Here is a 9,356-nt window from a genome sequence, read left to right as displayed (position 1 = left end):
AACTGTTCTATGATTTTATGATTATGTGATATGTCACAAAAGCCTCTCACCATAATGTGAGCCAAAACAGTCACTTTTAATCCCAGGTACAACTCTGATGTATTTTTAAGAATGATATTGCCATAACAGTAGAGAGACTAGACATAATCATTCACAATTCTGCTACATCTTAGGTTAGCAAGAAATTTGGTGCAACAGGATTCAAGCAGTAACTCAAAGGTGCTGCTGCTGAGATCCCCAACCCTCAACACGGTGAAGCTTACAAGTTTTACTTTACACTAAACTTACTCTGCCCCTCTGAACTTAACATTCACAATGCCCATACAGCCTAAAGCTGCACAAAGTTGTTGCTTTGAATCTGACATCCCCATTAAAGGCTGGTGTGCATCTTGAGCACAACTTACAGTTTAGGTCACAGTATCACAGTATCACAGTATGTTAGAGATTGGAAGGGACCTCAAAAGATCATCTAGTCCAATCCCCCTGCCGGAGCAGGAACACCTAGATAAGGTTACACAGGAACGTGTCCAGGCGGGTTTTGAATGTCTCCAGAGAAGGAGACTCCACAACCTCCCTGGGCAGCCTGTTCCAGTGTTCTGTCACTCTCACTGAGAAGAAGTTTCTTCTCAAGTTTAAGTGGAACTTCTTGTGTTCCAGTTTGTACCCATTTCCCCTTGTCCTATCATTGTTTGCCACTGAGAAGAGCCTGGCTCCATCCTTGTGACACTCCCCCTTTATATATTTATATACACTAATAAGGTCACCCCTCAATCTCCTCTTCTCCAAACTATAGAGACCCAGTTCCCTCAGTCTTTCCTCATAAGGGAGATGCTTCATTCCCCTAATCATCCTAGTTGCCCTGCGCTGGACTCTCTCCAGCAGGTCCCTGTCCTTCTTAAACTGAGGGTCCCTCTGAAAAGACTTGCTGTTTGTGCATACCAGAGCCACTTGTGAAACAAATTGGTGTGTAGTGTAGGTGGCTACAGCTAGCGAATTCTCTTTATTACTGCTCCACTCTTAACAGTCTGTAATACAGAGAATTCTTTAACTGCTCATGAAAACCAGTTAAGGAATTTTATTGGTTAAGTATGAGAGAATCAAAGAATTGTTGATGGTGGAAAGGTGAAGGTCTCCTTTCCAAAACCCCTGCTCCAGCAACTCCATGTACAGCTGCTTACTTGGGACTTTGTCTACATGCTTACTGAGTATCTCTAAGGTTGGAGACTCACAACCTCCCTGGGCAACCTATTTGAGTCCTCGGTGACCCTTACAGCAAAAAAGTGTTTTCCACTGCTCATATGGAACACCCCGTGTTTCACTTAGTGCCCATTGCCCCTGTCCTGTCACTGTGCACCACTGGAATGAACCTGACTGTCTTTTTTGCAACCTTTCTTCAGGTATTTATAAATATTAATATGAATCCCCAAGGAGCCTTCTCTTCCCCAGGCTAAACAGCCTCAGTTTGCTCAGCCTTTCCTCATATGTGAGTTGCCCCTGTCCCTTAATTATCCTTGTGACCCTTTGTTGAACTCTTTCCAATATGTACTTGTACTGGTGAGCCCGGAACTGGACATAGCTCTACAGGTATGATCTCACCAAAGCTGAATAAAATGGAAGGATTACCACCCTTGACCTGGCAACACTTTGTCTAACGCAGCCATGGATACCATTCTTCACAGCAGAGACATATTGCTGGCTCACATTCACCCTAGTGTTCACCAGAACTTCAGGGCCTTTTTTGACAAGCTGCTTTCCAGCTACATGCCCTCAGCATATATTGATACATGTGGTTGTTCCTCCCCATGTGCAGGACTTTGCATTTCTCTTTCTTGAACCTTCCTGTCAGCTCATTTCTCCAGCCTGTCAAGGACCTTCTGAATGGCAGCACAACCTTCTGGCATATCAGCCACCCCTCCCAGTTTGGTGTCATCTGCGGGCTTGCTGAGGGTACACTGCCCCATCATCTATCTCATTAATGAAGATGCAAAACAGGTCTGAACACAGTATTAACCCCTAGGGTACAGTACTAGTCACTGGCCTCCAACTAGAGTTTGCTTTGCTGTTCACCACCCTCTGGGTCTGGCCATTCAGCCAACTTTCCATCCACTCCACCATCTGCTCATCCAGCCTGTATGTCAACACCTTGTCTATGAGGAGCTTATGAGGCATAGTGTTGTAGGCTTTTTTTCCTGTCCCTTCATCTATGAGGCCAGTTACTTCATCACACACTTTTATCAAGTTGTTCAAGTATGACTTCCTCATTTTGTGTTTGAGTTTGCTCAGGAGCTACTTTTTTTGTCTAAAAAGGACATCTGGCTTTTTTTGCCTGGGTTCTAATTTGTTGGGATGGAGTTTTCTTGAGCTTGGGGAGGTGATCTTTGAATATTAACCAGCTTTCCTGGGCTTTTATTCCCTCTAGGGCCTTATTCCACAGGACTCTTGCAAGCATATCCCTGAATACACCAAAGTCTGCTCTCCTGAAGTCCATGGCTGTGATCACACTTTTTGCCCTGCTCACTCCTTCCTCTCTGGGTCCTAAATTCCATCATTTCATGGTCACTGCAGCTAAGCTACTCCTTGTTGTTGAGTCCATCACAGCACCTGTCCTTGTTGGGTCCTCAATCACTTTGAGTAAGTTATCGTCAATGCACTCCTGGAACTTCCTGGTTTGCTTATGTCCTGCTGTATTGTCCCTCCCGATATTAGGGTGGTTGAAGTCCCCAGTAGGACCACCTGTGAATGTGAGGCTGTTACTATTTGTCTGTAGAAGGCTTCACCCACTTCTTTCTGTCTAGATAGCAGAAACCTACTATGCTGTCACATTTGGCTGTCTTTTCTCTGATCCTAACCTATAAACTCTCCAACAGCTCCTTTTCCATCTTCAGGCAGAGCTTCGTACACTCCAGGTGTACACTCACATAAAGGGCAAATCTCCCCCCTCTTCCTTTCCTGTAACAAAAATGATCATAAAATTGTTATGATGCAAGAAAGTTCAATAGCCTCAGCCTATACTTTCAGAAATACCTGCAGCTCTCAGGAGCTTATATTTTCAGATGGCAGCTGTTGTCTTCAGACAAAAAAGGGAGTAACAGCACAAAATATGATTCTTGTCACTGTTTTATTATGCATCTTCTTCCTTGTTCTGGAGTTTCCAGTACATGACCAATCTGGTGAGAAAAGAGTTCCTTCTATAGGTTACATGATGAATCTGCTCTTGGTTTGGGTTTTTTTTTTTTTTTTAACTCAACATGGTTATGAAAAGCCACCTTGCTTCCTGCTGCCTGTAAGTACTTTGCTGTACTTACAGGCAAGGTTTGGTTTTGTGGGGGTTTTGTGGGTTTTTTATTTCCTGAGCTGCCAACTGCCCATGCATGAAACTCAGGATATTTGAAGATAAGACTACAGAAATTCCTAGCTATTTTGTCTGTACATTTCTTCTTTTTTTTTTTTCAGCTTTCAAGACAATGCTGCATTGCTCAGGGGAAAGATGTTTACAAAACTGTATTGATGACTAAAATGATAGCCAAGGCTGCTGGATGAGAAGGGAGTTATAAATAGGTGTCCCTGAAGAAAAGCAAAAAAAAAAAAAAGAACTTTGTGTACCAAATTCCGTTCTTTTCTGTGCCACATGACTCTTGAGCTATTAGACTGATTTCTGTGGCATTCCTCCAAGCTTGAACCAATATAGCCTGATCAGACTTCACCTCACACTAATTAACTGGTTTTCTTTAAATGTCATGTTCTAGGGAATGCAATCAGATGAATACGCAGTTATTTTCCCAATTCTTTTACGCCAGTTTTCAAGAAATATATAATCTATGAAACCTATGGTATTATAGTTTTCCAATAAGGCATGTGTGAAATATTTTGTACTGTCATATTTAATATCACATATCCTCATGTCATATTAAACTTTCATTTGTTGAAAACCAAGGGGTGATGTCAGGCCAGAAACTTAATAACATAATATCTCTTGAGATCTCTACTATATATTTATCTTGCAGAAAGTTTTGTTTGGGAAAAAAAAAAAAAAAGATAAAGAAAGGAGGAAGTGGTCAAGGAAATTCTTTTTTAACCGCTGAAGTACTATTAATGATATGGAAAATTTTTCCATCTCCCCCTTGACAGACAAAGGTTGCTGTAGTAAATAAACATCTCTTTCCAACTCTCATGTGCATGTGTTTTTTCTATGTCCAGTCACAGCCATCACATAAGTTAATGAAAGTCATATTCTGCCTAAGATTCTGCAACTGTCACAATTAAGCCAGTTCTCTAAAGTTTCCTTTTTGCTGCAATTAATAAGCAATACTTTTTTGTTTGCTCACAGTGAGAAGCATCTTTAGTTTCTAGTTTTATTACCATCCCAAAAAGAGTGCACTGCCCGTTCTTATTCTGTAGGTAGCAAGATATATTTTACCTTGGGCTTTAAATCAATTGTTTTTCATTTTTAACTTACTGTTTAAATTCAGAAATTAAACTGAAAAGGCTTTATGCTTCTCTGAATCTAAGGACTGGCTTTTTAAGGAATTTATATCCCAGTTAATTACGTACCTTGATTTAAAGCAAGCTGTCTGCTTATTTCGACTAAGATTCAGCATACAATTAAGTTTGCAGTATAAAGGATCTGATTTGATTCTCATTAATGCCAGCAGTAGTGACTGGCTGGTATCAATGAAAACACACACTGATTCTGCAGAAAGGAGTAGTTTTAAAAAGAGTGTGATTTATTCATTGTTATGTCACAAAAGATCAACTCTATTTACAGTATTGAAGTAATGAAGACTTCAGTATTTTTTATATTTATATGTAGATTATTAGATAATTTAAAAGAAAAAGAAAACTTATATGATCTTCAAACTCTTCCCATGAAATTTTCAGTTCATTTTATCGCTTTATATACTGAAAAGACAGCAAGTCAAATATTGACTTCATGCTGAACAATGACTTTTACATCTGTATATATTTTAGATAATTCAACTGTATGCTTGCCATGGCACCTTACAATTAAATGGACACATTGTATTTCTTGAAGTTTTATGTCCCTTTGCATTGTGTGTAGTTTCACTGTGAGAACTACTTTATGCTTGAAGATCCCCAGAGACTTTTAAGTACTATTCCAGCTTTACAGATGGGCAAATTGAAGTCAGAGCTGCTAAAATTATGCTAAAACCATACTAAAACCATACAAATACTAATCAGCAGAGCAAGAGCTAGAACATACTGGTCTTGACTGCCAGACTTCTCCTCAAACTAGAGAGAATGATACAAAAACCAGATTGAAAATAATAAGCTAGAACAAAAAGGCAGAAAATAATCTGAATAGATGAGTAGTAGCACTATTGACCGGGTAAATTATATTGTACATGCACAGCCAGAAATCAGTATGTGCAATGAATGAGTTTATCAAACAGACAGAACAATCCATTGTGGTATGTCTTGATTGTTAGTGGTGCTGGCAGCTCAGCTGAACCTTACAGGGTAATTAGCTAAGGATAAATTAATCTGTTCTCAAATGCAGGCAGCTGATCTTTCCCAGGTTGTGAGCCTTGCTGAAAAGCATGTTTGTTGGGTTTGGTTTTTTTCTTTCTTTTAATGATTCATTTAGTCTTCCTTAGAACTTGAGTAAATAGTTGCATCTGCAGCTATGAAATATTACTTTAACATTTTAAAAGATTTTTTCTGAGTAAAAAAGCTGCATAAGTTGGATTAATGTCAGACCATTTTCCAGTTAATACCGGATCTTTAGATTCTTTGTGCTGCAGGAAATATCACATAGCTAGTCTCAAGGAAGACAAATATTTAGTTTTTGCAATACTGTCCTTAAATGGCTACATGTAGCTTAGGCAAAAATGATTTGGCACAAATTTCTTTATTTTACTCAAGCTGCCATAAATGAGGTTTATTCACAGTTCTCTGGTTTTTTGAAAGTTGAGATCTTGTTTCTTTTAAGCTGTCCGGGAACATACCTGTTTTCTGGCATATGTTTCTGTTTCAATGGTTCTGTTTTAAAGGAAGCTATTTCCAAGTACTCTTTGTGACACCAGCTCTTCTAGCTCTGCCTTATTAGAGCTGACAGGCTAAAAATATAATTGATATTTTAACTTTCTGCAAAGTATTTTTAAAAGAATAGGAAAAAAAAAAAAGAGAAGGGAAAACCACATTCAAGATACTTATTTTCTTTTAAAACCTATTGAAATCACTCACTACTAATCCAAACCAGAAATGATGCTGTTCTGCACAAAGAACTAGTATAACTGCCACCCTCTTTCCCCCCTTCATTAAAAATTAAGGTTTATTTAAACTAATAAACATTTAAGCTGATTTTTTTTTCACCCCATGAATTCTGTTGTGCATCCCATAGAAACCAGATTTTCAAGTATTTCAATTCTTAAATATGGGCTATTTTATTTGAATTGAATACACACTATACACATAACCTGCTGGAGATACACCTCCTGTTATGTGTCTGATGATGGTGGATGTAGGACAGAGGAGATTGACCTTTCCTGTAGTGCTTCATACCTTGGGATGAAGATTGTTCATGGTTGAGGAAAACTGAGGAGGGGCGCATCAGGGCCTGGCCTCACAGAGGAGTACACCATCTCACCTGTAGTCGGAGCAACTCCCAGCTGCACAAGGCTGTCAAACAGAAGAAAGAGAAGTAAAAGCACCCTGAACTGATTCTCTCACCTTGCATTCCAGACCAAGTCTTTTCTTGTGGCTTGTTCAAGTCCAGCCGCTCAGGGGCTGGCTGGATTGTGGCAGATTCAGTGCCGCTGCAGCCAGGTGCCCATGGCTGTCTCCTCTCCCCTCTGAGGCACCTGGCTGTGTACCTGCTTCTTCCTCCTTCCTGTGGGTTGGCCAGCTTTGCTGTGCCTCAGGGCTCACTCCTCACTTGGTCATTTCCTCACAGTAGTCCCCCCAGCCCCTCTGCCAACCCCTTACACAATGCTCCCCCAGGAGGAGGGCTCAGCCCCTTGCTCCATCAGGAGCCTTCGACCTTCGCAGCAAGGACAAGCCGAGCCTATGGCCTCCTCTACTGACAACCCACAACCCTGGACAGGAACACAACAGGCTACATGAAAGAAATGGCGAACAAACAAAATAACAGATACAGTCTTTCACAGCTGATAACTCTTGTGGGAACTGCAGCACCAAGGGGCCAGGGGGTGGGAGAAATTCTGAGGTGAGACAAATACCCCCAGGCCTCAGCTGCTGTCCCCACTGCCCTGGCAGGCAGTGGTGGCTCCGTGGTGCTGGTTAGCAATGAGCTGTGGGGAGGAAGGCATGTCTGGACACTAAGATGTCCATCTCTGTGTGTGCTACAGCAGACCCTGTGGGTGCTACAGCTATGGGACTGGAGCACCTCCCATATGAAGATAGGCTGAGAAAGTTGGGGCTGTTCAGCCTGGAGAAGAGAAGGCTGCGTGGAGACCTCATAGCAGCCTTCCAGTATCTGAAGGGGGCCTACAAGGATGATGGGGAGGGACTATTCATTAGGGACTGTAGTGGTAGGACAAGGGGTCATGGGTTAAAACTTAAACAGGAGAAGTTTAGATTGGATATAAGGAGGAAATTCTTTCCTGTTAGGGTGGTGAGGCACTGGAATGGGTTGCCCAGGGAGGTTGTGAATGCTCCATCCCTGGCAGTGTTCAAGGCCAGGTTGGAAGAGGCCTTGGGTGATATGGTTTAGTGCAAGGTGTCCCTTCCCATAGCAGGGGGGTTGGAACTTGATATTAAGATCCTTTCCAACCCTAACTATTCTATGATTCTATTACTTCAGCCGCCTTTGGGAAACCTGTCAGAGTATGCCTGTATGATTCAGAAGACCACCCCAGCTCCCCTTGCAGCACCTCGTCCCTCACCTCAGGTGTGGGTGAGATGGGTCTCATGGCAGGACACCTGAGCCAGAACAAGCAGGACATCACCATCAGTGGCTTTTGCACAGGTACCCCACCTCTGCTCTTGGGTAGGGGAAGAGCCCTCCACACTGCCTGATTTGAGAGAGGCTTTGCACATGCTCATCCAGATTTTTAGAAGTTGTCCATTATTCACAAGTAGCTTTCTGGAGTTGTAGCTCAAGCCCTGAGATCCGTAGGTAATTTTGCTCATTGATTTTGCTGTAAGATAGATGGTGCAATAGTTTCCAGCTCCCCTGAGCAGTGTGCACAAATCAGACATCATGTTTTTTTCACGGAAACCAAAACTTAAATGAAAGCTACTAGTGAGTTGCAGGCTTGGAAACTTACCTCGCCACTGGTGGTATGTCTGCCTGAATGACCCCTGAGTATCTCCTTCAAATAATTCACATTTTTATTAAGTTTACCATAGCCCATTAACAGCTTCCTAGCAAGGCACATGGCTAGGCTGTTGTCAGCCACAAAACTGGTTTTCTTTGAAGTTTGTGTTTGTTCTGACAGATCAGCTTGATTAATGGTGGCCCACTGTCACTGAACATGGCAAGGCCAGGAAAGGCAACATGCTCCTTTGGTTCAGGTTTGACTGATGAATGAGAAAAAGCTGCAGTGAATGTGATTTTCCTTTTACATGGGGCTTGCAGTCAAAACTGTTTCAATGCATATTGACTAATAGCAGCAGGTCAGGCAGTTAATAAAACCTTTGCATCAGAGGAGAGATTGGATTAGAAAACAATAGCACAACCTTAGTTTTCTTAGCCTGCAAAACCACTGCGAAGCTCCTTTCATATATCACTCAAGATCTGTGAACTGAGATATTAAGCATAATCAACAAGGAAAACTAGATATGTGACTTGTAATCAGGATCTTCTACAACAAGACTTATGAGATTTATTTTTTCTAAGATATGAAAAGGGTTTATTTAGAAATGTTTAGTTAGTAATATGAGTTTACTATTATTTCTTAATAATTATTATTTCTTAAATAGAATCATCATGGTGACATCGGGTAAGAGGGTAAAAGGTTAATTCAAGCTGGGAGGGAGCTTTAGAGGTCTCTGTTCCAATGTGCTGCTTAGAGCCATAGTCGGATCAGGCTGCTCAGGGCTTTTTCCAGCTGGAATACATAACCCTCTGAGGACGGAGGGAACCTACACAATTCCCTTGAGCAGCTGGTGACACTGATTGCCTGGGCTTCTAATGGAAGGGCTTTCTTACTAGTCTTCACTTTTCTTGCCACTCACCCTCCCACCATGCCCTTCTAAGAAAAGCCCAGCTTCATCTCCCCTGTAGCCCCTCACAGGCAACTGTTAGGTTGTTACCTGAACCAGCCCTTCTCAAGGCTGAATCAGCCCCGTCTTTCCTGTACTGGGGCCTCAGAATGGACCACAGTATTTCAGTGTGCTCTAGTGAGGGCTGACGAGATGAGGAGTTTCCCCTG

The 9,356-nt window shown here is 41.8% G+C and overlaps 1 long non-coding RNA gene across 2 annotated transcripts; it reads right to left on the bottom strand.

Annotated features, from left to right (window-relative positions):
• Nucleotides 1-2,328: 2,328 nt before the first annotated feature.
• Nucleotides 2,329-7,327, bottom strand: LOC133224709 (uncharacterized). Of its 2 annotated transcripts, XR_009728948.1 has the most exons (4): nucleotides 6,523-7,327; nucleotides 5,967-6,077; nucleotides 2,811-2,949; nucleotides 2,329-2,733 (listed from the first exon to the last, which is right to left on the bottom strand). It is a non-coding gene; the product is annotated as an uncharacterized LOC133224709 (long non-coding RNA). The 2 variants fall into 2 exon arrangements; XR_009728942.1 differs by having other exon boundaries at nucleotides 2,329-2,949.
• Nucleotides 7,328-9,356: the final 2,029 nt, after the last annotated feature.

The sequence above is a fragment of the Neopsephotus bourkii genome, unplaced genomic scaffold (genome assembly GCF_033783945.1).
Source record: "Neopsephotus bourkii isolate Nb327-2 ecotype Australia unplaced genomic scaffold, CSIRO-AGI_Nbou_v1 NB_30, whole genome shotgun sequence".
Classification (NCBI taxonomy): Eukaryota; Metazoa; Chordata; class Aves; order Psittaciformes; family Psittacidae; genus Neopsephotus; species Neopsephotus bourkii.
Note: the sequence above shows the minus strand (reverse complement) of the source record. Positions and strands in the feature narration are given on the sequence as shown.